General features: G+C 48.6%; 4 non-coding genes across 4 annotated transcripts; all 4 read right to left on the bottom strand.

Moving 5' to 3' along the window:
• Positions 1 to 4,779: 4,779 nt before the first annotated feature.
• TRNAE-CUC (transfer RNA glutamic acid (anticodon CUC)) lies at positions 4,780 to 4,851 on the bottom strand. Its single transcript has one exon. It is a non-coding gene; the product is annotated as a tRNA-Glu (tRNA).
• A 6,287-nt stretch (positions 4,852 to 11,138) lies between these two features.
• Positions 11,139 to 11,210, bottom strand: TRNAE-CUC (transfer RNA glutamic acid (anticodon CUC)). Its single transcript has one exon. It is a non-coding gene; the product is annotated as a tRNA-Glu (tRNA).
• Positions 11,211 to 20,677: 9,467 nt separating this feature from the next.
• Positions 20,678 to 20,749, bottom strand: TRNAE-CUC (transfer RNA glutamic acid (anticodon CUC)). The gene has a single exon. It is a non-coding gene; the product is annotated as a tRNA-Glu (tRNA).
• A 3,114-nt stretch (positions 20,750 to 23,863) lies between these two features.
• Positions 23,864 to 23,935, bottom strand: TRNAE-CUC (transfer RNA glutamic acid (anticodon CUC)). The gene has a single exon. It is a non-coding gene; the product is annotated as a tRNA-Glu (tRNA).
• Between the last annotated feature and the right edge of the window lie 2,200 nt (positions 23,936 to 26,135).

The raw sequence follows: 26,135 nt of genomic DNA, 5'->3' as shown, positions 1-26,135 counted from the left end.
ACTCCATCACCACCTACTCGGATTCACTCACTGCCACCTGCCAAATGTGCCCCTCATCTATCCATAGCCCCTCTCACATAGATTAGATTTGTTTTAAAGAGCTGGATAGCTGCTTGACTATCCAGACAGCTCTCCACATTAGATATGGTTCTGTTCTTTGCGTCAGGCACATGAACCCTCTACGCTATTTTATATCTAGTCAAAGCTGCCTCTGGACAAAACCACCAACTCTCTCCCTAGCAGGAACGGTAATCACAAGAGGTATCTTGGCATTTTATTTGCTTTCTGTAGTTTGGACACACAAGGAACTTTCCAGCATGAGCTTTTAAATCGCAAGTTTCGTAAGTTATTGCTAAACACAGCGCCCCCCGAGGTCAGCAACTCCAATCCTGGTCAGCACCCGGTGCGGCCGCACTGCTCGCACCTCCCTAAACCCGGCCCTGAGTGGCAGTTTTGCATCGCCATGAAATTGTCATGCCGTTGAGGTCAGTGTGATGTGGCCAAGGCTATCCTATTTGAGGACTCCGGGAGAGACAGCTGCTCCCTTAATGAAGGAGTGGCCTTCTGACTGAAGTCACCTGAGGCAGGGGCCCACTGTCAGAGGCCTTATGGGGCAGGGACCCGCTGCAACTCCTGGCTTGCCCCATGCAACCCCTGGAGAACCCTAAATGACATCCATGTAAGTGCCTACTGTCGAGGTCAGCAAGGTCAGTGTGTGGCTCGGCCCAGGCTATCCTATCTGAGGTCTCCTGAAGGGACAGCTGCCACCTTAAAGAAGGAGTGGCGTTCTGACTGGCGCCAACTGAGGTAGGGGCCCGCTGTCAGAGGCCATATGGGGGAGGGGCCCGCTGCGACATCTGGCTTGCCCCTTGCGACCCCTGGTGACCCCTAGGTGACATCCATGCGAGCGCTTGCCGTCAAGGTCAGCGTGTGGCAAGGCCAAGGCTATCCTCCCCTGAGGCTCCTGAAGGGACAGCTGGCGCCTGAAGTAAGGAGAGGCCTTCTGACCGAAGTCACCTGAGGCAGGTGCCCGCCGTCAGAGGCCTTATGGGGCAGGGGCTAAAGGGACATTTTAAGTCCAGCCAGAAGGCAGAAGGTTTGGTCTGTGCTGTCCTGGGGCAGGACTTCCTCCTTAGTAGGGCTGCCACCTGGCTGTGTTTTTTGAACCACCTCGTCTGTACGTTTAATTCCAGGCTGGTAAAAATATTGAGAAAAGCTGTGAAATTCAGGTTCTAAGAAAGGAGGCAACCCCAATCTTATACACACTGCGCTGACACTTACAAAGGGTATTCCTGGTGCAGCAGGGAAATGTGCCCCCTGGAGACATCTTGCAGTCACTATGTGGACAAGCAAGAGCTCTGGAGCTCTCAGCTGATCACAGCAAGATGGAGTGCTTTCAGATGTTATTTGGAGTGAAAAAAAGAGCTGTGAGAAAGCTGTGTGATATTGTGAGAAAAGTCAATTAAAGAAGAACTAGTGGTAATGAAGCATTTGTAATTGAAAGGTTTCCTAATGTGTTTGAATCCATGAAAAGTGTAAAATGAAAGGTTTCCTATAAGAAATGTAAGTGTAGAAGTAAAAAGTGTAAGGAACTTCGCGTTCCCTGACCGGGAATTGAACCCGGGCCGTGGTGGTGAGAGCGCCGAATCCTAACCACTACACCACCAGGGAGCAGGCACAGGTTGTCCACCACCACCCAATATAGAAACAAGAACTGGTCAGCAGGCTACTCAGGATCCCATTTCCTATTACAGGAAAATTAAAGCAGACATGCAAGGACACACCATTTTCAGGCACAGCATGAAGAAAGAAATTGACTGCACCTCAAATGCACTCACAACTCTTCACACTTTACAGCTCTCCAAGACCTAGCACACCCTCATAAGACATCCCATCCTTCAGCAGTAATAGCACTTACACACTTAACTAGCAGGAAAATTCAGAAGTACAATTAAAGGGACGATCAGTGCTTCTTCTCAGAGCCCCGATAGGAGGGCAGCTCTTAGCTTTCCCAGGTCAACGCAGGCATCTCCAGCTCTACATGTGCAGGCTTTTACTTAAGGTGCTGGGACCTGCACTCCTCTTTTACAATGCTGTGTATAGAACTACGAGTCCCACAATGCAGTGTAACACATGACCTGCTGTCGATAGTCATGGAAGAACCTCGGAACTAGAAAAGCTCTGATGAGATTAGTGGGTGGGCACGTCCGGGTCACTGCTTGTTTTCCTTTCTCAGTGTGTCTGTAAATTATACAACTTTACACTTTATCTAAAGATAAAAGGTTTCACCTTCCTATAAAACAATTCCTCCTTCAGAGTGTGCCCCAACATTTCATTTACTTAGTGTGAGAAAACAAAATAGCTTAAATGCATTTTTTTTATCATGCAGTACTTTCCTTTTTATCTCATGAAAAATCCTTGATTCCACCTTTCCTTTTTCAAGGAAGTAGGCAGGAAGTTTAAATGAAAAGGGAGAAATGGTTGTGAAAAAGAGTCTTAGGTCCAAATTGTGGGTGCTAGATTTTGAAAGGTACTTGATGGCATGAATAAATGTTTCGATTTGGAGGAGGTGTGTGGATGAAAGAAAAATGGGCGTACTCTGTAGTATGAGTGTGAGATTGTAAACGGTATTTGAAGTAAATATTGATTGCTGGTGCTCTGAAAATGTAGGTTTAAGCCTTTAAAAGAAGAGGCAGTTTCCCAGTTGGGGAATTGAACCCCAGTCTCCCAGGTCCCAGGCATGGACACTCTCCACTATACTAAGTAGGAAGAGATATTTTTGTGCGTGCTGAGCAGCTCCTTCTTCTGTCCAACCCGCCCTCTCTGTGCCAAGCGTCTGAGTTTTTCCATTTCTCACTTCCTTCCCACCCACACGGGGGGCAGAGCTGGCTTAAGGATGCTGCAACTGTTGCACTCGCACTGCTCGCTCACATGCACGGGGGCACCCACCTCAGGGGGGGGGGGGGCGCTCTGCTTAGTCTCAACTTAACATTTAATACAACCTGCTGCAGAGTTCCTTCCCTTTACAGATTTCAGGCAACAATCAAAATGGCAACACAACTCTTCTCATTAATCTTCCTGCCAGAGAGAGCTCAGATTTTTGCCTGCTAGCAGCAGGGCCGGCTGTAGCCCTGGTGGCTGGAAGACAGTCTTTTTTGGCACCCCCCAACCCCCTTCACTCCATCACCACCTACTCGGATTCACTCACTGCCACCCGCCAAATGTGCCCCTCATCTATCCATAGCCCCTCTCACATAGATTAGATTTGTTTTAAAGAGCTGGATAGCTGCTTGACTATCCAGACAGCTGTCCACATTAGATATGGTTCTGTTCTTTGCGTCAGGCACATGAACCCTCTACGCTATTTTATATCTAGTCAAAGCTGCCTCTGGACAAAACCACAAACTCTCTCCCTAGCAGGAACGGTAATCACAAGAGGTATCTTGGCATTTTATTTGCTTTCTGTAGTTTGGACACACAAGGAACTTTCCAGCATGAGCTTTTAAATCGCAAGTTTCGTAAGTTATTGCTAAACACAGCGCCCCCCGAGGTCAGCAACTCCAATCCTGGTCAGCACCCGGTGCGGCCGCACTGCTCGCACCTCCCTAAACCCGGCCCTGAGTGGCAGTTTTGCATCGCCATGAAATTGTCATGCCGTTGAGGTCAGTGTGTGATGTGGCCAAGGCTATCCTATTTGAGGACTCCGGGAGAGACAGCTGCTCCCTTAATGAAGGAGTGGCCTTCTGACTGAAGTCACCTGAGGCAGGGGCCCACTGTCAGAGGCCTTATGGGGCAGGGACCCGCTGCAACTCCTGGCTTGCCCCATGCAACCCCTGGAGAACCCTAAATGACATCCATGTAAGTGCCTACTGTCGAGGTCAGCAAGGTCAGTGTGTGGCTCGGCCCAGGCTATCCTATCTGAGGTCTCCTGAAGGGACAGCTGCCACATTAAAGAAGGAGTGGCGTTCTGACTGGCGCCAACTGAGGTAGGGGCCCGCTGTCAGAGGCCATATGGGGGAGGGGCCCGCTGCGACATCTGGCTTGCCCCTTGCGACCCCTGGTGACCCCTAGGTGACATCCATGCGAGCGCTTGCCGTCAAGGTCAGCGTGTGGCACGGCCAAGGCTATCCTCCCCTGAGGCTCCTGAAGGGACAGCTGGCGCCTGAAGTAAGGAGTGGCCTTCTGACCGAAGTCACCTGAGGCAGGTGCCCGCCGTCAGAGGCCTTATGGGGCAGGGGCTAAAGGGACATTTTAAGTCCAGCCAGAAGGCAGAAGGTTTGGTCTGTGCTGTCCTGGGGCAGGACTTCCTCCTTAGTAGGGCTGCCACCTGGCTGTGTTTTTTTGAACCACCTCGTCTGTACGTTTAATTCCAGGCTGGTAAAAATATTGAGAAAAGCTGTGAAATTCAGGTTCTAAGAAAGGAGGCAACCCCAATCTTATACACACTGCGCTGACACTTACAAAGGGTATTCCTGGTGCAGCAGGGAAATGTGCCCCCTGGAGACATCTTGCAGTCACTATGTGGACAAGCAAGAGCTCTGGAGCTCTCAGCTGATCACAGCAAGATGGAGTGCTTTCAGATGTTATTTGGAGTGAAAAAAAGAGCTGTGAGAAAGCTGTGTGATATTGTGAGAAAAGTCAATTAAAGAAGAACTAGTGGTAATGAAGCATTTGTAATTGAAAGGTTTCCTAATGTGTTTGAATCCATGAAAAGTGTAAAATGAAAGGTTTCCTATAAGAAATGTAAGTGTAGAAGTAAAAAGTGTAAGGAACTTCGCGTTCCCTGACCGGGAATTGAACCCGGGCCGTGGCGGTGAGAGCGCCGAATCCTAACCACTACACCACCAGGGAGCAGGCACAGGTTGTCCACCACCACCCAATATAGAAACAAGAACTGGTCAGCAGGCTACTCAGGATCCCATTTCCTATTACAGGAAAATTAAAGCAGACATGCAAGGACACACCATTTTCAGGCACAGCATGAAGAAAGAAATTGACTGCACCTCAAATGCACTCACAACTCTTCACACTTTACAGCTCTCCAAGACCTAGCACACCCTCATAAGACATCCCATCCTTCAGCAGTAATAGCACTTACACACTTAACTAGCAGGAAAATTCAGAAGTACAATTAAAGGGACGATCAGTGCTTCTTCTCAGAGCCCCGATAGGAGGGCAGCTCTTAGCTTTCCCAGGTCAACGCAGGCATCTCCAGCTCTACATGTGCAGGCTTTTACTTAAGGTGCTGGGACCTGCACTCCTCTTTTACAATGCTGTGTATAGAACTACGAGTCCCACAATGCAGTGTAACACATGACCTGCTGTCGATAGTCATGGAAGAACCTCGGAACTAGAAAAGCTCTGATGAGATTAGTGGGTGGGCACGTCCGGGTCACTGCTTGTTTTCCTTTCTCAGTGTGTCTGTAAATTATACAACTTTACACTTTATCTGAAGATAAAAGGTTTCACCTTCCTATAAAACAATTCCTCCTTCAGAGTGTGCCCCAACATTTCATTTACGTAGTGTGAGAAAACAAAATAGCTTAAATGCATTTTTTTTATCATGCAGTACTTTCCTTTTTATCTCATGAAAAATCCTTGATTCCACCTTTCCTTTTTCAAGGAAGTAGGCAGGAAGTTTAAATGAAAAGGGAGAAATGGTTGTGAAAAAGAGTCTTAGGTCCAAATTGTGGGTGCTAGATTTTGAAAGGTACTTGATGGCATGAATAAATGTTTCGATTTGGAGGAGGTGTGTGGATGAAAGAAAAATGGGCGTACTCTGTAGTATGAGTGTGAGATTGTAAACGGTATTTGAAGTAAATATTGATTGCTGGTGCTCTGAAAATGTAGGTTTAAGCCTTTAAAAGAAGAGGCAGTTTCCCAGTGGGGGAATTGAACCCCAGTCTCCCAGGTCCCAGGCAGGGACACTCTCCACTATACTAAGTAGGAAGAGATACTTTGGTGTGTGCTGAGCAGCTCCTTCTTCTGTCCAACCCTCCCTCTCTGTGCCAAGCGTCTGAGTTTTTCCTTTTCTCACTTCCTTCCCACCCACACGGGGGGCAGAGCTGGCTTAAGGATGCTGCAACTGTTGCACTCGCACTGCTCGCTCACATGCACGGGGGCACCCACCTCAGGGGGGGGGGGGGGCGCTCTGCTTAGTCTCAACTTAACATTTAATTCAACCTGCTGCAGAGTTCCTTCCCTTTACAGATTTCAGGCAACAATCAAAATGGCAACACAACTCTTCTCATTAATCTTCCTGCCAGAGAGAGCTCAGATTTTTGCCTGCTAGCAGCAGGGCCGGCTGTAGCCCTGGTGGCTGGAAGACAGTCTTTTTTGGCACCTCCAACCCCCTTCACTCCATCACCACCTACTCGGATTCACTCACTGCCACCCGCCAAATGTGCCCCTCATCTATCCATAGCCCCTCTCACATAGATTAGATTTGTTTTAAAGAGCTGGATAGCTGCTTGACTATCCAGACAGCTGTCCACATTAGATATGGTTCTGTTCTTTGCGTCAGGCACATGAACCCTCTACGCTATTTTATATCTAGTCAAAGCTGCCTCTGGACAAAACCACAAACTCTCTCCCTAGCAGGAACGGTAATCACAAGAGGTATCTTGGCATTTTATTTGCTTTCTGTAGTTTGGACACACAAGGAACTTTCCAGCATGAGCTTTTAAATCGCAAGTTTCGTAAGTTATTGCTAAACACAGCGCCCCCCGAGGTCAGCAACTCCAATCCTGGTCAGCACCCGGTGCGGCCGCACTGCTCGCACCTCCCTAAACCCGGCCCTGAGTGGCAGTTTTGCATCGCCATGAAATTGTCATGCCGTTGAGGTCAGTGTGTGATGTGGCCAAGGCTATCCTATTTGAGGACTCCGGGAGAGACAGCTGCTCCCTTAATGAAGGAGTGGCCTTCTGACTGAAGTCACCTGAGGCAGGGGCCCACTGTCAGAGGCCTTATGGGGCAGGGACCCGCTGCAACTCCTGGCTTGCCCCATGCAACCCCTGGAGAACCCTAAATGACATCCATGTAAGTGCCTACTGTCGAGGTCAGCAAGGTCAGTGTGTGGCTCGGCCCAGGCTATCCTATCTGAGGTCTCCTGAAGGGACAGCTGCCACATTAAAGAAGGAGTGGCGTTCTGACTGGCGCCAACTGAGGTAGGGGCCCGCTGTCAGAGGCCATATGGGGGAGGGGCCCGCTGCGACATCTGGCTTGCCCCTTGCGACCCCTGGTGACCCCTAGGTGACATCCATGCGAGCGCTTGCCGTCAAGGTCAGCGTGTGGCACGGCCAAGGCTATCCTCCCCTGAGGCTCCTGAAGGGACAGCTGGCGCCTGAAGTAAGGAGTGGCCTTCTGACCGAAGTCACCTGAGGCAGGTGCCCGCCGTCAGAGGCCTTATGGGGCAGGGGCTAAAGGGACATTTTAAGTCCAGCCAGAAGGCAGAAGGTTTGGTCTGTGCTGTCCTGGGGCAGGACTTCCTCCTTAGTAGGGCTGCCACCTGGCTGTGTTTTTTTGAACCACCTCGTCTGTACGTTTAATTCCAGGCTGGTAAAAATATTGAGAAAAGCTGTGAAATTCAGGTTCTAAGAAAGGAGGCAACCCCAATCTTATACACACTGCGCTGACACTTACAAAGGGTATTCCTGGTGCAGCAGGGAAATGTGCCCCCTGGAGACATCTTGCAGTCACTATGTGGACAAGCAAGAGCTCTGGAGCTCTCAGCTGATCACAGCAAGATGGAGTGCTTTCAGATGTTATTTGGAGTGAAAAAAAGAGCTGTGAGAAAGCTGTGTGATATTGTGAGAAAAGTCAATTAAAGAAGAACTAGTGGTAATGAAGCATTTGTAATTGAAAGGTTTCCTAATGTGTTTGAATCCATGAAAAGTGTAAAATGAAAGGTTTCCTATAAGAAATGTAAGTGTAGAAGTAAAAAGTGTAAGGAACTTCGCGTTCCCTGACCGGGAATTGAACCCGGGCCGTGGTGGTGAGAGCGCCGAATCCTAACCACTACACCACCAGGGAGCAGGCACAGGTTGTCCACCACCACCCAATATAGAAACAAGAACTGGTCAGCAGGCTACTCAGGATCCCATTTCCTATTACAGGAAAATTAAAGCAGACATGCAAGGACACACCATTTTCAGGCACAGCATGAAGAAAGAAATTGACTGCACCTCAAATGCACTCACAACTCTTCACACTTTACAGCTCTCCAAGACCTAGCACACCCTCATAAGACATCCCATCCTTCAGCAGTAATAGCACTTACACACTTAACTAGCAGGAAAATTCAGAAGTACAATTAAAGGGACGATCAGTGCTTCTTCTCAGAGCCCCGATAGGAGGGCAGCTCTTAGCTTTCCCAGGTCAACGCAGGCATCTCCAGCTCTACATGTGCAGGCTTTTACTTAAGGTGCTGGGACCTGCACTCCTCTTTTACAATGCTGTGTATAGAACTACGAGTCCCACAATGCAGTGTAACACATGACCTGCTGTCGATAGTCATGGAAGAACCTCGGAACTAGAAAAGCTCTGATGAGATTAGTGGGTGGGCACGTCCGGGTCACTGCTTGTTTTCCTTTCTCAGTGTGTCTGTAAATTATACAACTTTACACTTTATCTAAAGATAAAAGGTTTCACCTTCCTATAAAACAATTCCTCCTTCAGAGTGTGCCCCAACATTTCATTTACTTAGTGTGAGAAAACAAAATAGCTTAAATGCATTTTTTTTATCATGCAGTACTTTCCTTTTTATCTCATGAAAAATCCTTGATTCCACCTTTCCTTTTTCAAGGAAGTAGGCAGGAAGTTTAAATGAAAAGGGAGAAATGGTTGTGAAAAAGAGTCTTAGGTCCAAATTGTGGGTGCTAGATTTTGAAAGGTACTTGATGGCATGAATAAATGTTTCGATTTGGAGGAGGTGTGTGGATGAAAGAAAAATGGGCGTACTCTGTAGTATGAGTGTGAGATTGTAAACGGTATTTGAAGTAAATATTGATTGCTGGTGCTCTGAAAATGTAGGTTTAAGCCTTTAAAAGAAGAGGCAGTTTCCCAGTTGGGGAATTGAACCCCAGTCTCCCAGGTCCCAGGCATGGACACTCTCCACTATACTAAGTAGGAAGAGATATTTTTGTGCGTGCTGAGCAGCTCCTTCTTCTGTCCAACCCGCCCTCTCTGTGCCAAGCGTCTGAGTTTTTCCATTTCTCACTTCCTTCCCACCCACACGGGGGGCAGAGCTGGCTTAAGGATGCTGCAACTGTTGCACTCGCACTGCTCGCTCACATGCACGGGGGCACCCACCTCAGGGGGGGGGGGGCGCTCTGCTTAGTCTCAACTTAACATTTAATACAACCTGCTGCAGAGTTCCTTCCCTTTACAGATTTCAGGCAACAATCAAAATGGCAACACAACTCTTCTCATTAATCTTCCTGCCAGAGAGAGCTCAGATTTTTGCCTGCTAGCAGCAGGGCCGGCTGTAGCCCTGGTGGCTGGAAGACAGTCTTTTTTGGCACCCCCCAACCCCCTTCACTCCATCACCACCTACTCGGATTCACTCACTGCCACCCGCCAAATGTGCCCCTCATCTATCCATAGCCCCTCTCACATAGATTAGATTTGTTTTAAAGAGCTGGATAGCTGCTTGACTATCCAGACAGCTGTCCACATTAGATATGGTTCTGTTCTTTGCGTCAGGCACATGAACCCTCTACGCTATTTTATATCTAGTCAAAGCTGCCTCTGGACAAAACCACAAACTCTCTCCCTAGCAGGAACGGTAATCACAAGAGGTATCTTGGCATTTTATTTGCTTTCTGTAGTTTGGACACACAAGGAACTTTCCAGCATGAGCTTTTAAATCGCAAGTTTCGTAAGTTATTGCTAAACACAGCGCCCCCCGAGGTCAGCAACTCCAATCCTGGTCAGCACCCGGTGCGGCCGCACTGCTCGCACCTCCCTAAACCCGGCCCTGAGTGGCAGTTTTGCATCGCCATGAAATTGTCATGCCGTTGAGGTCAGTGTGTGATGTGGCCAAGGCTATCCTATTTGAGGACTCCGGGAGAGACAGCTGCTCCCTTAATGAAGGAGTGGCCTTCTGACTGAAGTCACCTGAGGCAGGGGCCCACTGTCAGAGGCCTTATGGGGCAGGGACCCGCTGCAACTCCTGGCTTGCCCCATGCAACCCCTGGAGAACCCTAAATGACATCCATGTAAGTGCCTACTGTCGAGGTCAGCAAGGTCAGTGTGTGGCTCGGCCCAGGCTATCCTATCTGAGGTCTCCTGAAGGGACAGCTGCCACATTAAAGAAGGAGTGGCGTTCTGACTGGCGCCAACTGAGGTAGGGGCCCGCTGTCAGAGGCCATATGGGGGAGGGGCCCGCTGCGACATCTGGCTTGCCCCTTGCGACCCCTGGTGACCCCTAGGTGACATCCATGCGAGCGCTTGCCGTCAAGGTCAGCGTGTGGCACGGCCAAGGCTATCCTCCCCTGAGGCTCCTGAAGGGACAGCTGGCGCCTGAAGTAAGGAGTGGCCTTCTGACCGAAGTCACCTGAGGCAGGTGCCCGCCGTCAGAGGCCTTATGGGGCAGGGGCTAAAGGGACATTTTAAGTCCAGCCAGAAGGCAGAAGGTTTGGTCTGTGCTGTCCTGGGGCAGGACTTCCTCCTTAGTAGGGCTGCCACCTGGCTGTGTTTTTTTGAACCACCTCGTCTGTACGTTTAATTCCAGGCTGGTAAAAATATTGAGAAAAGCTGTGAAATTCAGGTTCTAAGAAAGGAGGCAACCCCAATCTTATACACACTGCGCTGACACTTACAAAGGGTATTCCTGGTGCAGCAGGGAAATGTGCCCCCTGGAGACATCTTGCAGTCACTATGTGGACAAGCAAGAGCTCTGGAGCTCTCAGCTGATCACAGCAAGATGGAGTGCTTTCAGATGTTATTTGGAGTGAAAAAAAGAGCTGTGAGAAAGCTGTGTGATATTGTGAGAAAAGTCAATTAAAGAAGAACTAGTGGTAATGAAGCATTTGTAATTGAAAGGTTTCCTAATGTGTTTGAATCCATGAAAAGTGTAAAATGAAAGGTTTCCTATAAGAAATGTAAGTGTAGAAGTAAAAAGTGTAAGGAACTTCGCGTTCCCTGACCGGGAATTGAACCCGGGCCGTGGCGGTGAGAGCGCCGAATCCTAACCACTACACCACCAGGGAGCAGGCACAGGTTGTCCACCACCACCCAATATAGAAACAAGAACTGGTCAGCAGGCTACTCAGGATCCCATTTCCTATTACAGGAAAATTAAAGCAGACATGCAAGGACACACCATTTTCAGGCACAGCATGAAGAAAGAAATTGACTGCACCTCAAATGCACTCACAACTCTTCACACTTTACAGCTCTCCAAGACCTAGCACACCCTCATAAGACATCCCATCCTTCAGCAGTAATAGCACTTACACACTTAACTAGCAGGAAAATTCAGAAGTACAATTAAAGGGACGATCAGTGCTTCTTCTCAGAGCCCCGATAGGAGGGCAGCTCTTAGCTTTCCCAGGTCAACGCAGGCATCTCCAGCTCTACATGTGCAGGCTTTTACTTAAGGTGCTGGGACCTGCACTCCTCTTTTACAATGCTGTGTATAGAACTACGAGTCCCACAATGCAGTGTAACACATGACCTGCTGTCGATAGTCATGGAAGAACCTCGGAACTAGAAAAGCTCTGATGAGATTAGTGGGTGGGCACGTCCGGGTCACTGCTTGTTTTCCTTTCTCAGTGTGTCTGTAAATTATACAACTTTACACTTTATCTGAAGATAAAAGGTTTCACCTTCCTATAAAACAATTCCTCCTTCAGAGTGTGCCCCAACATTTCATTTACGTAGTGTGAGAAAACAAAATAGCTTAAATGCATTTTTTTTATCATGCAGTACTTTCCTTTTTATCTCATGAAAAATCCTTGATTCCACCTTTCCTTTTTCAAGGAAGTAGGCAGGAAGTTTAAATGAAAAGGGAGAAATGGTTGTGAAAAAGAGTCTTAGGTCCAAATTGTGGGTGCTAGATTTTGAAAGGTACTTGATGGCATGAATAAATGTTTCGATTTGGAGGAGGTGTGTGGATGAAAGAAAAATGGGCGTACTCTGTAGTATGAGTGTGAGATTGTAAACGGTATTTGAAGTAAATATTGATTGCTGGTGCTCTGAAAATGTAGGTTTAAGCCTTTAAAAGAAGAGGCAGTTTCCCAGTGGGGGAATTGAACCCCAGTCTCCCAGGTCCCAGGCAGGGACACTCTCCACTATACTAAGTAGGAAGAGATACTTTGGTGTGTGCTGAGCAGCTCCTTCTTCTGTCCAACCCTCCCTCTCTGTGCCAAGCGTCTGAGTTTTTCCTTTTCTCACTTCCTTCCCACCCACACGGGGGGCAGAGCTGGCTTAAGGATGCTGCAACTGTTGCACTCGCACTGCTCGCTCACATGCACGGGGGCACCCACCTCAGGGGGGGGGGGGGGCGCTCTGCTTAGTCTCAACTTAACATTTAATTCAACCTGCTGCAGAGTTCCTTCCCTTTACAGATTTCAGGCAACAATCAAAATGGCAACACAACTCTTCTCATTAATCTTCCTGCCAGAGAGAGCTCAGATTTTTGCCTGCTAGCAGCAGGGCCGGCTGTAGCCCTGGTGGCTGGAAGACAGTCTTTTTTGGCACCTCCAACCCCCTTCACTCCATCACCACCTACTCGGATTCACTCACTGCCACCCGCCAAATGTGCCCCTCATCTATCCATAGCCCCTCTCACATAGATTAGATTTGTTTTAAAGAGCTGGATAGCTGCTTGACTATCCAGACAGCTCTCCACATTAGATATGGTTCTGTTCTTTGCGTCAGGCACATGAACCCTCTACGCTATTTTATATCTAGTCAAAGCTGCCTCTGGACAAAACCACAAACTCTCTCCCTAGCAGGAACGGTAATCACAAGAGGTATCTTGGCATTTTATTTGCTTTCTGTAGTTTGGACACACAAGGAACTTTCCAGCATGAGCTTTTAAATCGCAAGTTTCGTAAGTTATTGCTAAACACAGCGCCCCCCGAGGTCAGCAACTCCAATCCTGGTCAGCACCCGGTGCGGCCGCACTGCTCGCACCTCCCTAAACCCGGCCCTGAGTGGCAGTTTTGCATCGCCATGAAATTGTCATGCCGTTGAGGTCAGTGTGTGATGTGGCCAAGGCTATCCTATTTGAGGACTCCGGGAGAGACAGCTGCTCCCTTAATGAAGGAGTGGCCTTCTGACTGAAGTCACCTGAGGCAGGGGCCCACTGTCAGAGGCCTTATGGGGCAGGGACCCGCTGCAACTCCTGGCTTGCCCCATGCAACCCCTGGAGAACCCTAAATGACATCCATGTAAGTGCCTACTGTCGAGGTCAGCAAGGTCAGTGTGTGGCTCGGCCCAGGCTATCCTATCTGAGGTCTCCTGAAGGGACAGCTGCCACATTAAAGAAGGAGTGGCGTTCTGACTGGCGCCAACTGAGGTAGGGGCCCGCTGTCAGAGGCCATATGGGGGAGGGGCCCGCTGCGACATCTGGCTTGCCCCTTGCGACCCCTGGTGACCCCTAGGTGACATCCATGCGAGCGCTTGCCGTCAAGGTCAGCGTGTGGCACGGCCAAGGCTATCCTCCCCTGAGGCTCCTGAAGGGACAGCTGGCGCCTGAAGTAAGGAGTGGCCTTCTGACCGAAGTCACCTGAGGCAGGTGCCCGCCGTCAGAGGCCTTATGGGGCAGGGGCTAAAGGGACATTTTAAGTCCAGCCAGAAGGCAGAAGGTTTGGTCTGTGCTGTCCTGGGGCAGGACTTCCTCCTTAGTAGGGCTGCCACCTGGCTGTGTTTTTTTGAACCACCTCGTCTGTACGTTTAATTCCAGGCTGGTAAAAATATTGAGAAAAGCTGTGAAATTCAGGTTCTAAGAAAGGAGGCAACCCCAATCTTATACACACTGCGCTGACACTTACAAAGGGTATTCCTGGTGCAGCAGGGAAATGTGCCCCCTGGAGACATCTTGCAGTCACTATGTGGACAAGCAAGAGCTCTGGAGCTCTCAGCTGATCACAGCAAGATGGAGTGCTTTCAGATGTTATTTGGAGTGAAAAAAAGAGCTGTGAGAAAGCTGTGTGATATTGTGAGAAAAGTCAATTAAAGAAGAACTAGTGGTAATGAAGCATTTGTAATTGAAAGGTTTCCTAATGTGTTTGAATCCATGAAAAGTGTAAAATGAAAGGTTTCCTATAAGAAATGTAAGTGTAGAAGTAAAAAGTGTAAGGAACTTCGCGTTCCCTGACCGGGAATTGAACCCGGGCCGTGGTGGTGAGAGCGCCGAATCCTAACCACTACACCACCAGGGAGCAGGCACAGGTTGTCCACCACCACCCAATATAGAAACAAGAACTGGTCAGCAGGCTACTCAGGATCCCATTTCCTATTACAGGAAAATTAAAGCAGACATGCAAGGACACACCATTTTCAGGCACAGCATGAAGAAAGAAATTGACTGCACCTCAAATGCACTCACAACTCTTCACACTTTACAGCTCTCCAAGACCTAGCACACCCTCATAAGACATCCCATCCTTCAGCAGTAATAGCACTTACACACTTAACTAGCAGGAAAATTCAGAAGTACAATTAAAGGGACGATCAGTGCTTCTTCTCAGAGCCCCGATAGGAGGGCAGCTCTTAGCTTTCCCAGGTCAACGCAGGCATCTCCAGCTCTACATGTGCAGGCTTTTACTTAAGGTGCTGGGACCTGCACTCCTCTTTTACAATGCTGTGTATAGAACTACGAGTCCCACAATGCAGTGTAACACATGACCTGCTGTCGATAGTCATGGAAGAACCTCGGAACTAGAAAAGCTCTGATGAGATTAGTGGGTGGGCACGTCCGGGTCACTGCTTGTTTTCCTTTCTCAGTGTGTCTGTAAATTATACAACTTTACACTTTATCTAAAGATAAAAGGTTTCACCTTCCTATAAAACAATTCCTCCTTCAGAGTGTGCCCCAACATTTCATTTACTTAGTGTGAGAAAACAAAATAGCTTAAATGCATTTTTTTTATCATGCAGTACTTTCCTTTTTATCTCATGAAAAATCCTTGATTCCACCTTTCCTTTTTCAAGGAAGTAGGCAGGAAGTTTAAATGAAAAGGGAGAAATGGTTGTGAAAAAGAGTCTTAGGTCCAAATTGTGGGTGCTAGATTTTGAAAGGTACTTGATGGCATGAATAAATGTTTCGATTTGGAGGAGGTGTGTGGATGAAAGAAAAATGGGCGTACTCTGTAGTATGAGTGTGAGATTGTAAACGGTATTTGAAGTAAATATTGATTGCTGGTGCTCTGAAAATGTAGGTTTAAGCCTTTAAAAGAAGAGGCAGTTTCCCAGTTGGGGAATTGAACCCCAGTCTCCCAGGTCCCAGGCATGGACACTCTCCACTATACTAAGTAGGAAGAGATATTTTTGTGCGTGCTGAGCAGCTCCTTCTTCTGTCCAACCCGCCCTCTCTGTGCCAAGCGTCTGAGTTTTTCCATTTCTCACTTCCTTCCCACCCACACGGGGGGCAGAGCTGGCTTAAGGATGCTGCAACTGTTGCACTCGCACTGCTCGCTCACATGCACGGGGGCACCCACCTCAGGGGGGGGGGGGCGCTCTGCTTAGTCTCAACTTAACATTTAATACAACCTGCTGCAGAGTTCCTTCCCTTTACAGATTTCAGGCAACAATCAAAATGGCAACACAACTCTTCTCATTAATCTTCCTGCCAGAGAGAGCTCAGATTTTTGCCTGCTAGCAGCAGGGCCGGCTGTAGCCCTGGTGGCTGGAAGACAGTCTTTTTTGGCACCCCCCAACCCCCTTCACTCCATCACCACCTACTCGGATTCACTCACTGCCACCCGCCAAATGTGCCCCTCATCTATCCATAGCCCCTCTCACATAGATTAGATTTGTTTTAAAGAGCTGGATAGCTGCTTGACTATCCAGACAGCTGTCCACATTAGATATGGTTCTGTTCTTTGCGTCAGGCACATGAACCCTCTACGCTATTTTATATCTAGTCAAAGCTGCCTCTGGACAAAACCACAAACTCTCTCCCTAGCAGGAACGGTAATCACAAGAGGTATCTTGGCATTTTATTTGCTTTCTGTAGTTTGGACACACAAGGAACTTTCCAGCATGAGCTTTTAAATCGCAAGTTTCGTAAGTTATTGCTAAACACAGCGCCCCCCGAGGTCAGCAACTCCAATCCTGGTCAGCACCCGGTGCGGCCGCACTGCTCGCACCTCCCTAAACCCGGCCCTGAGTGGCAGTTTTGCATCGCCATGAAATTGTCATGCCGTTGAGGTCAGTGTGTGATGTGGCCAAGGCTATCCTATTTGAGGACTCCGGGAGAGACAGCTGCTCCCTTAATGAAGGAGTGGCCTTCTGACTGAAGTCACCTGAGGCAGGGGCCCACTGTCAGAGGCCTTATGGGGCAGGGACCCGCTGCAACTCCTGGCTTGCCCCATGCAACCCCTGGAGAACCCTAAATGACATCCATGTAAGTGCCTACTGTCGAGGTCAGCAAGGTCAGTGTGTGGCTCGGCCCAGGCTATCCTATCTGAGGTCTCCTGAAGGGACAGCTGCCACATTAAAGAAGGAGTGGCGTTCTGACTGGCGCCAACTGAGGTAGGGGCCCGCTGTCAGAGGCCATATGGGGGAGGGGCCCGCTGCGACATCTGGCTTGCCCCTTGCGACCCCTGGTGACCCCTAGGTGACATCCATGCGAGCGCTTGCCGTCAAGGTCAGCGTGTGGCACGGCCAAGGCTATCCTCCCCTGAGGCTCCTGAAGGGACAGCTGGCGCCTGAAGTAAGGAGTGGCCTTCTGACCGAAGTCACCTGAGGCAGGTGCCCGCCGTCAGAGGCCTTATGGGGCAGGGGCTAAAGGGACATTTTAAGTCCAGCCAGAAGGCAGAAGGTTTGGTCTGTGCTGTCCTGGGGCAGGACTTCCTCCTTAGTAGGGCTGCCACCTGGCTGTGTTTTTTTGAACCACCTCGTCTGTACGTTTAATTCCAGGCTGGTAAAAATATTGAGAAAAGCTGTGAAATTCAGGTTCTAAGAAAGGAGGCAACCCCAATCTTATACACACTGCGCTGACACTTACAAAGGGTATTCCTGGTGCAGCAGGGAAATGTGCCCCCTGGAGACATCTTGCAGTCACTATGTGGACAAGCAAGAGCTCTGGAGCTCTCAGCTGATCACAGCAAGATGGAGTGCTTTCAGATGTTATTTGGAGTGAAAAAAAGAGCTGTGAGAAAGCTGTGTGATATTGTGAGAAAAGTCAATTAAAGAAGAACTAGTGGTAATGAAGCATTTGTAATTGAAAGGTTTCCTAATGTGTTTGAATCCATGAAAAGTGTAAAATGAAAGGTTTCCTATAAGAAATGTAAGTGTAGAAGTAAAAAGTGTAAGGAACTTCGCGTTCCCTGACCGGGAATTGAACCCGGGCCGTGGTGGTGAGAGCGCCGAATCCTAACCACTACACCACCAGGGAGCAGGCACAGGTTGTCCACCACCACCCAATATAGAAACAAGAACTGGTCAGCAGGCTACTCAGGATCCCATTTCCTATTACAGGAAAATTAAAGCAGACATGCAAGGACACACCATTTTCAGGCACAGCATGAAGAAAGAAATTGACTGCACCTCAAATGCACTCACAACTCTTCACACTTTACAGCTCTCCAAGACCTAGCACACCCTCATAAGACATCCCATCCTTCAGCAGTAATAGCACTTACACACTTAACTAGCAGGAAAATTCAGAAGTACAATTAAAGGGACGATCAGTGCTTCTTCTCAGAGCCCCGATAGGAGGGCAGCTCTTAGCTTTCCCAGGTCAACGCAGGCATCTCCAGCTCTACATGTGCAGGCTTTTACTTAAGGTGCTGGGACCTGCACTCCTCTTTTACAATGCTGTGTATAGAACTACGAGTCCCACAATGCAGTGTAACACATGACCTGCTGTCGATAGTCATGGAAGAACCTCGGAACTAGAAAAGCTCTGATGAGATTAGTGGGTGGGCACGTCCGGGTCACTGCTTGTTTTCCTTTCTCAGTGTGTCTGTAAATTATACAACTTTACACTTTATCTAAAGATAAAAGGTTTCACCTTCCTATAAAACAATTCCTCCTTCAGAGTGTGCCCCAACATTTCATTTACTTAGTGTGAGAAAACAAAATAGCTTAAATGCATTTTTTTTATCATGCAGTACTTTCCTTTTTATCTCATGAAAAATCCTTGATTCCACCTTTCCTTTTTCAAGGAAGTAGGCAGGAAGTTTAAATGAAAAGGGAGAAATGGTTGTGAAAAAGAGTCTTAGGTCCAAATTGTGGGTGCTAGATTTTGAAAGGTACTTGATGGCATGAATAAATGTTTCGATTTGGAGGAGGTGTGTGGATGAAAGAAAAATGGGCGTACTCTGTAGTATGAGTGTGAGATTGTAAACGGTATTTGAAGTAAATATTGATTGCTGGTGCTCTGAAAATGTAGGTTTAAGCCTTTAAAAGAAGAGGCAGTTTCCCAGTTGGGGAATTGAACCCCAGTCTCCCAGGTCCCAGGCATGGACACTCTCCACTATACTAAGTAGGAAGAGATATTTTTGTGCGTGCTGAGCAGCTCCTTCTTCTGTCCAACCCGCCCTCTCTGTGCCAAGCGTCTGAGTTTTTCCATTTCTCACTTCCTTCCCACCCACACGGGGGGCAGAGCTGGCTTAAGGATGCTGCAACTGTTGCACTCGCACTGCTCGCTCACATGCACGGGGGCACCCACCTCAGGGGGGGGGGGGGCGCTCTGCTTAGTCTCAACTTAACATTTAATACAACCTGCTGCAGAGTTCCTTCCCTTTACAGATTTCAGGCAACAATCAAAATGGCAACACAACTCTTCTCATTAATCTTCCTGCCAGAGAGAGCTCAGATTTTTGCCTGCTAGCAGCAGGGCCGGCTGTAGCCCTGGTGGCTGGAAGACAGTCTTTTTTGGCACCCCCCAACCCCCTTCACTCCATCACCACCTACTCGGATTCACTCACTGCCACCCGCCAAATGTGCCCCTCATCTATCCATAGCCCCTCTCACATAGATTAGATTTGTTTTAAAGAGCTGGATAGCTGCTTGACTATCCAGACAGCTGTCCACATTAGATATGGTTCTGTTCTTTGCGTCAGGCACATGAACCCTCTACGCTATTTTATATCTAGTCAAAGCTGCCTCTGGACAAAACCACAAACTCTCTCCCTAGCAGGAACGGTAATCACAAGAGGTATCTTGGCATTTTATTTGCTTTCTGTAGTTTGGACACACAAGGAACTTTCCAGCATGAGCTTTTAAATCGCAAGTTTCGTAAGTTATTGCTAAACACAGCGCCCCCCGAGGTCAGCAACTCCAATCCTGGTCAGCACCCGGTGCGGCCGCACTGCTCGCACCTCCCTAAACCCGGCCCTGAGTGGCAGTTTTGCATCGCCATGAAATTGTCATGCCGTTGAGGTCAGTGTGTGATGTGGCCAAGGCTATCCTATTTGAGGACTCCGGGAGAGACAGCTGCTCCCTTAATGAAGGAGTGGCCTTCTGACTGAAGTCACCTGAGGCAGGGGCCCACTGTCAGAGGCCTTATGGGGCAGGGACCCGCTGCAACTCCTGGCTTGCCCCATGCAACCCCTGGAGAACCCTAAATGACATCCATGTAAGTGCCTACTGTCGAGGTCAGCAAGGTCAGTGTGTGGCTCGGCCCAGGCTATCCTATCTGAGGTCTCCTGAAGGGACAGCTGCCACATTAAAGAAGGAGTGGCGTTCTGACTGGCGCCAACTGAGGTAGGGGCCCGCTGTCAGAGGCCATATGGGGGAGGGGCCCGCTGCGACATCTGGCTTGCCCCTTGCGACCCCTGGTGACCCCTAGGTGACATCCATGCGAGCGCTTGCCGTCAAGGTCAGCGTGTGGCACGGCCAAGGCTATCCTCCCCTGAGGCTCCTGAAGGGACAGCTGGCGCCTGAAGTAAGGAGTGGCCTTCTGACCGAAGTCACCTGAGGCAGGTGCCCGCCGTCAGAGGCCTTATGGGGCAGGGGCTAAAGGGACATTTTAAGTCCAGCCAGAAGGCAGAAGGTTTGGTCTGTGCTGTCCTGGGGCAGGACTTCCTCCTTAGTAGGGCTGCCACCTGGCTGTGTTTTTTTGAACCACCTCGTCTGTACGTTTAATTCCAGGCTGGTAAAAATATTGAGAAAAGCTGTGAAATTCAGGTTCTAAGAAAGGAGGCAACCCCAATCTTATACACACTGCGCTGACACTTACAAAGGGTATTCCTGGTGCAGCAGGGAAATGTGCCCCCTGGAGACATCTTGCAGTCACTATGTGGACAAGCAAGAGCTCTGGAGCTCTCAGCTGATCACAGCAAGATGGAGTGCTTTCAGATGTTATTTGGAGTGAAAAAAAGAGCTGTGAGAAAGCTGTGTGATATTGTGAGAAAAGTCAATTAAAGAAGAACTAGTGGTAATGAAGCATTTGTAATTGAAAGGTTTCCTAATGTGTTTGAATCCATGAAAAGTGTAAAATGAAAGGTTTCCTATAAGAAATGTAAGTGTAGAAGTAAAAAGTGTAAGGAACTTCGCGTTCCCTGACCGGGAATTGAACCCGGGCCGTGGCGGTGAGAGCGCCGAATCCTAACCACTACACCACCAGGGAGCAGGCACAGGTTGTCCACCACCACCCAATATAGAAACAAGAACTGGTCAGCAGGCTACTCAGGATCCCATTTCCTATTACAGGAAAATTAAAGCAGACATGCAAGGACACACCATTTTCAGGCACAGCATGAAGAAAGAAATTGACTGCACCTCAAATGCACTCACAACTCTTCACACTTTACAGCTCTCCAAGACCTAGCACACCCTCATAAGACATCCCATCCTTCAGCAGTAATAGCACTTACACACTTAACTAGCAGGAAAATTCAGAAGTACAATTAAAGGGACGATCAGTGCTTCTTCTCAGAGCCCCGATAGGAGGGCAGCTCTTAGCTTTCCCAGGTCAACGCAGGCATCTCCAGCTCTACATGTGCAGGCTTTTACTTAAGGTGCTGGGACCTGCACTCCTCTTTTACAATGCTGTGTATAGAACTACGAGTCCCACAATGCAGTGTAACACATGACCTGCTGTCGATAGTCATGGAAGAACCTCGGAACTAGAAAAGCTCTGATGAGATTAGTGGGTGGGCACGTCCGGGTCACTGCTTGTTTTCCTTTCTCAGTGTGTCTGTAAATTATACAACTTTACACTTTATCTAAAGATAAAAGGTTTCACCTTCCTATAAAACAATTCCTCCTTCAGAGTGTGCCCCAACATTTCATTTACTTAGTGTGAGAAAACAAAATAGCTTAAATGCATTTTTTTTATCATGCAGTACTTTCCTTTTTATCTCATGAAAAATCCTTGATTCCACCTTTCCTTTTTCAAGGAAGTAGGCAGGAAGTTTAAATGAAAAGGGAGAAATGGTTGTGAAAAAGAGTCTTAGGTCCAAATTGTGGGTGCTAGATTTTGAAAGGTACTTGATGGCATGAATAAATGTTTCGATTTGGAGGAGGTGTGTGGATGAAAGAAAAATGGGCGTACTCTGTAGTATGAGTGTGAGATTGTAAACGGTATTTGAAGTAAATATTGATTGCTGGTGCTCTGAAAATGTAGGTTTAAGCCTTTAAAAGAAGAGGCAGTTTCCCAGTTGGGGAATTGAACCCCAGTCTCCCAGGTCCCAGGCATGGACACTCTCCACTATACTAAGTAGGAAGAGATATTTTTGTGCGTGCTGAGCAGCTCCTTCTTCTGTCCAACCCGCCCTCTCTGTGCCAAGCGTCTGAGTTTTTCCATTTCTCACTTCCTTCCCACCCACACGGGGGGCAGAGCTGGCTTAAGGATGCTGCAACTGTTGCACTCGCACTGCTCGCTCACATGCACGGGGGCACCCACCTCAGGGGGGGGGGGGCGCTCTGCTTAGTCTCAACTTAACATTTAATACAACCTGCTGCAGAGTTCCTTCCCTTTACAGATTTCAGGCAACAATCAAAATGGCAACACAACTCTTCTCATTAATCTTCCTGCCAGAGAGAGCTCAGATTTTTGCCTGCTAGCAGCAGGGCCGGCTGTAGCCCTGGTGGCTGGAAGACAGTCTTTTTTGGCACCCCCCAACCCCCTTCACTCCATCACCACCTACTCGGATTCACTCACTGCCACCCGCCAAATGTGCCCCTCATCTATCCATAGCCCCTCTCACATAGATTAGATTTGTTTTAAAGAGCTGGATAGCTGCTTGACTATCCAGACAGCTCTCCACATTAGATATGGTTCTGTTCTTTGCGTCAGGCACATGAACCCTCTACGCTATTTTATATCTAGTCAAAGCTGCCTCTGGACAAAACCACCAACTCTCTCCCTAGCAGGAACGGTAATCACAAGAGGTATCTTGGCATTTTATTTGCTTTCTGTAGTTTGGACACACAAGGAACTTTCCAGCATGAGCTTTTAAATCGCAAGTTTCGTAAGTTATTGCTAAACACAGCGCCCCCCGAGGTCAGCAACTCCAATCCTGGTCAGCACCCGGTGCGGCCGCACTGCTCGCACCTCCCTAAACCCGGCCCTGAGTGGCAGTTTTGCATCGCCATGAAATTGTCATGCCGTTGAGGTCAGTGTGTGACGTGGCCAAGGCTATCCTATTTGAGGACTCCGGGAGAGACAGCTGCTCCCTTAATGAAGGAGTGGCCTTCTGACTGAAGTCACCTGAGGCAGGGGCCCACTGTCAGAGGCCTTATGGGGCAGGGACCCGCTGCAACTCCTGGCTTGCCCCATGCAACCCCTGCAGAACCCTAAATGACATCCATGTAAGTGCCTACTGTCGAGGTCAGCAAGGTCAGTGTGTGGCTCGGCCCAGGCTATCCTATCTGAGGTCTCCTGAAGGGACAGCTGCCACCTTAAAGAAGGAGTGGCGTTCTGACTGGCGCCAACTGAGGTAGGGGCCCGCTGTCAGAGGCCATATGGGGGAGGGGCCCGCTGCGACATCTGGCTTGCCCCTTGCGACCCCTGGTGACCCCTAGGTGACATCCATGCGAGCGCTTGCCGTGAAGGTTAGCGTGTGGCGCGGCCAAGGCTATCCTCCCCTGAGGCTCCTGAAGGGACAGCTGGCGCCTGAAGTAAGGAGTGGCCTTCTGACCGAAGTCACCTAAGGCAGGTGCCCGCCGTCAGAGGCCTTATGGGGCAGGGGCTAAAGGGACATTTTAAGTCCAGCCAGAAGGCAGAAGGTTTGGTCTGTGCTGTCCTGGGGCAGGACTTCCTCCTTAGTAGGGCTGCCACCTGGCTGTGTTTTTTGAACTACCTCGTCTGTACGTTTAATTCCAGGCTGGTAAAAATATTGAGAAAAGCTGTGAAATTCAGGTTCTAAGAAAGGAGGCAACCCCAATCTTATACACACTGCGCTGACACTTACAAAGGGTATTCCTGGTGCAGCAGGGAAATGTGACCCCTGGAGACATCTTGCAGTCACTATGTGGACAAGCAAGAGCTCTGGAGCTCTGGAGCTCTCAGCTGATCACAGCAAGATGGAGTGCTTTCAGATGTTATTTGGAGTGAAAAAAAGAGCTGTGAGAAAGCTGTGTGATATTGTGAGAAAAGTCAATTAAAGAAGAACTAGTGGTAATGAAGCATTTGTAATTGAAAGGTTTCCTAATGTGTTTGAATCCATGAAAAGTGTAAAATGAAAGGTTTCCTATAAGAAATGTAAGTGTAGAAGTAAAAAGTGTAAGGAACTTCGCGTTCCCTGACCGGGAATCGAACCCGGGCCGCGGCGGTGAGAGCGCCGAATCCTAACCACTAGACCACCAGGGAGCAGGCACAGGTCGTCCACCACCACCCAATATAGAAACAAGAACTGGTCAGCAGGCTACTCAGGATCCCATTTCCTATTACAGGAAAATTAAAGCAGACATGCAAGGACACACCATTTTCAGGCACAGCATGAAGAAAGAAATTGACTGCACCTCAAATGCACTCACAACTCTTCACACTTTACAGCTCTCCAAGACCTAGCACACCCTCATAAGACATCCCATCCTTCAGCAGTAATAGCACTTACACACTTAACTAGCAGGAAAATTCAGAAGTACAATTAAAGGGACGATCAGTGCTTCTTCTCAGAGCCCCGATAGGAGGGCAGCTCTTAGCTTTCCCAGGTCAACGCAGGCATCTCCAGCTCTACATGTGCAGGCTTTTACTTAAGGTGCTGGGACCTGCACTCCTCTTTTACAATGCTGTGTATAGAACTACGAGTCCCACAATGCAGTGTAACACATGACCTGCTGTCGATAGTCATGGAAGAACCTCGGAACTAGAAAAGCTCTGATGAGATTAGTGGGTGGGCACGTCCGGGTCACTGCTTGTTTTCCTTTCTCAGTGTGTCTGTAAATTATACAACTTTACACTTTATCTGAAGATAAAAGGTTTCACCTTCCTATAAAACAATTCCTCCTTCAGAGTGTGCCCCAACATTTCATTTACGTAGTGTGAGAAAACAAAATAGCTTAAATGCATTTTTTTTATCATGCAGTACTTTCCTTTTTATCTCATGAAAAATCCTTGATTCCACCTTTCCTTTTTCAAGGAAGTAGGCAGGAAGTTTAAATGAAAAGGGAGAAATGGTTGTGAAAAAGAGTCTTAGGTCCAAATTGTGGGTGCTAGATTTTGAAAGGTACTTGATGGCATGAATAAATGTTTCGATTTGGAGGAGGTGTGTGGATGAAAGAAAAATGGGCGTACTCTGTAGTATGAGTGTGAGATTGTAAACGGTATTTGAAGTAAATATTGATTGCTGGTGCTCTGAAAATGTAGGTTTAAGCCTTTAAAAGAAGAGGCAGTTTCCCAGTGGGGGAATTGAACCCCAGTCTCCCAGGTCCCAGGCAGGGACACTCTCCACTATACTAAGTAGGAAGAGATACTTTGGTGTGTGCTGAGCAGCTCCTTCTTCTGTCCAACCCTCCCTCTCTGTGCCAAGCGTCTGAGTTTTTCCTTTTCTCACTTCCTTCCCACCCACACGGGGGGCAGAGCTGGCTTAAGGATGCTGCAACTGTTGCACTCGCACTGCTCGCTCACATGCACGGGGGCACCCACCTCAGGGGGGGGGGGGGGCGCTCTGCTTAGTCTCAACTTAACATTTAATTCAACCTGCTGCAGAGTTCCTTCCCTTTACAGATTTCAGGCAACAATCAAAATGGCAACACAACTCTTCTCATTAATCTTCCTGCCAGAGAGAGCTCAGATTTTTGCCTGCTAGCAGCAGGGCCGGCTGTAGCCCTGGTGGCTGGAAGACAGTCTTTTTTGGCACCTCCAACCCCCTTCACTCCATCACCACCTACTCGGATTCACTCACTGCCACCCGCCAAATGTGCCCCTCATCTATCCATAGCCCCTCTCACATAGATTAGATTTGTTTTAAAGAGCTGGATAGCTGCTTGACTATCCAGACAGCTCTCCACATTAGATATGGTTCTGTTCTTTGCGTCAGGCACATGAACCCTCTACGCTATTTTATATCTAGTCAAAGCTGCCTCTGGACAAAACCACAAACTCTCTCCCTAGCAGGAACGGTAATCACAAGAGGTATCTTGGCATTTTATTTGCTTTCTGTAGTTTGGACACACAAGGAACTTTCCAGCATGAGCTTTTAAATCGCAAGTTTCGTAAGTTATTGCTAAACACAGCGCCCCCCGAGGTCAGCAACTCCAATCCTGGTCAGCACCCGGTGCGGCCGCACTGCTCGCACCTCCCTAAACCCGGCCCTGAGTGGCAGTTTTGCATCGCCATGAAATTGTCATGCCGTTGAGGTCAGTGTGTGATGTGGCCAAGGCTATCCTATTTGAGGACTCCGGGAGAGACAGCTGCTCCCTTAATGAAGGAGTGGCCTTCTGACTGAAGTCACCTGAGGCAGGGGCCCACTGTCAGAGGCCTTATGGGGCAGGGACCCGCTGCAACTCCTGGCTTGCCCCATGCAACCCCTGGAGAACCCTAAATGACATCCATGTAAGTGCCTACT

Source organism: Pleurodeles waltl, unplaced genomic scaffold, assembly GCF_031143425.1.
Source record: "Pleurodeles waltl isolate 20211129_DDA unplaced genomic scaffold, aPleWal1.hap1.20221129 scaffold_86, whole genome shotgun sequence".
In the NCBI taxonomy this organism is placed as follows: domain Eukaryota; kingdom Metazoa; phylum Chordata; class Amphibia; order Caudata; family Salamandridae; genus Pleurodeles; species Pleurodeles waltl.
The sequence above is the reverse complement of the archived record's forward strand: the minus strand, read 5'-3'. Positions and strand labels throughout refer to the sequence as shown.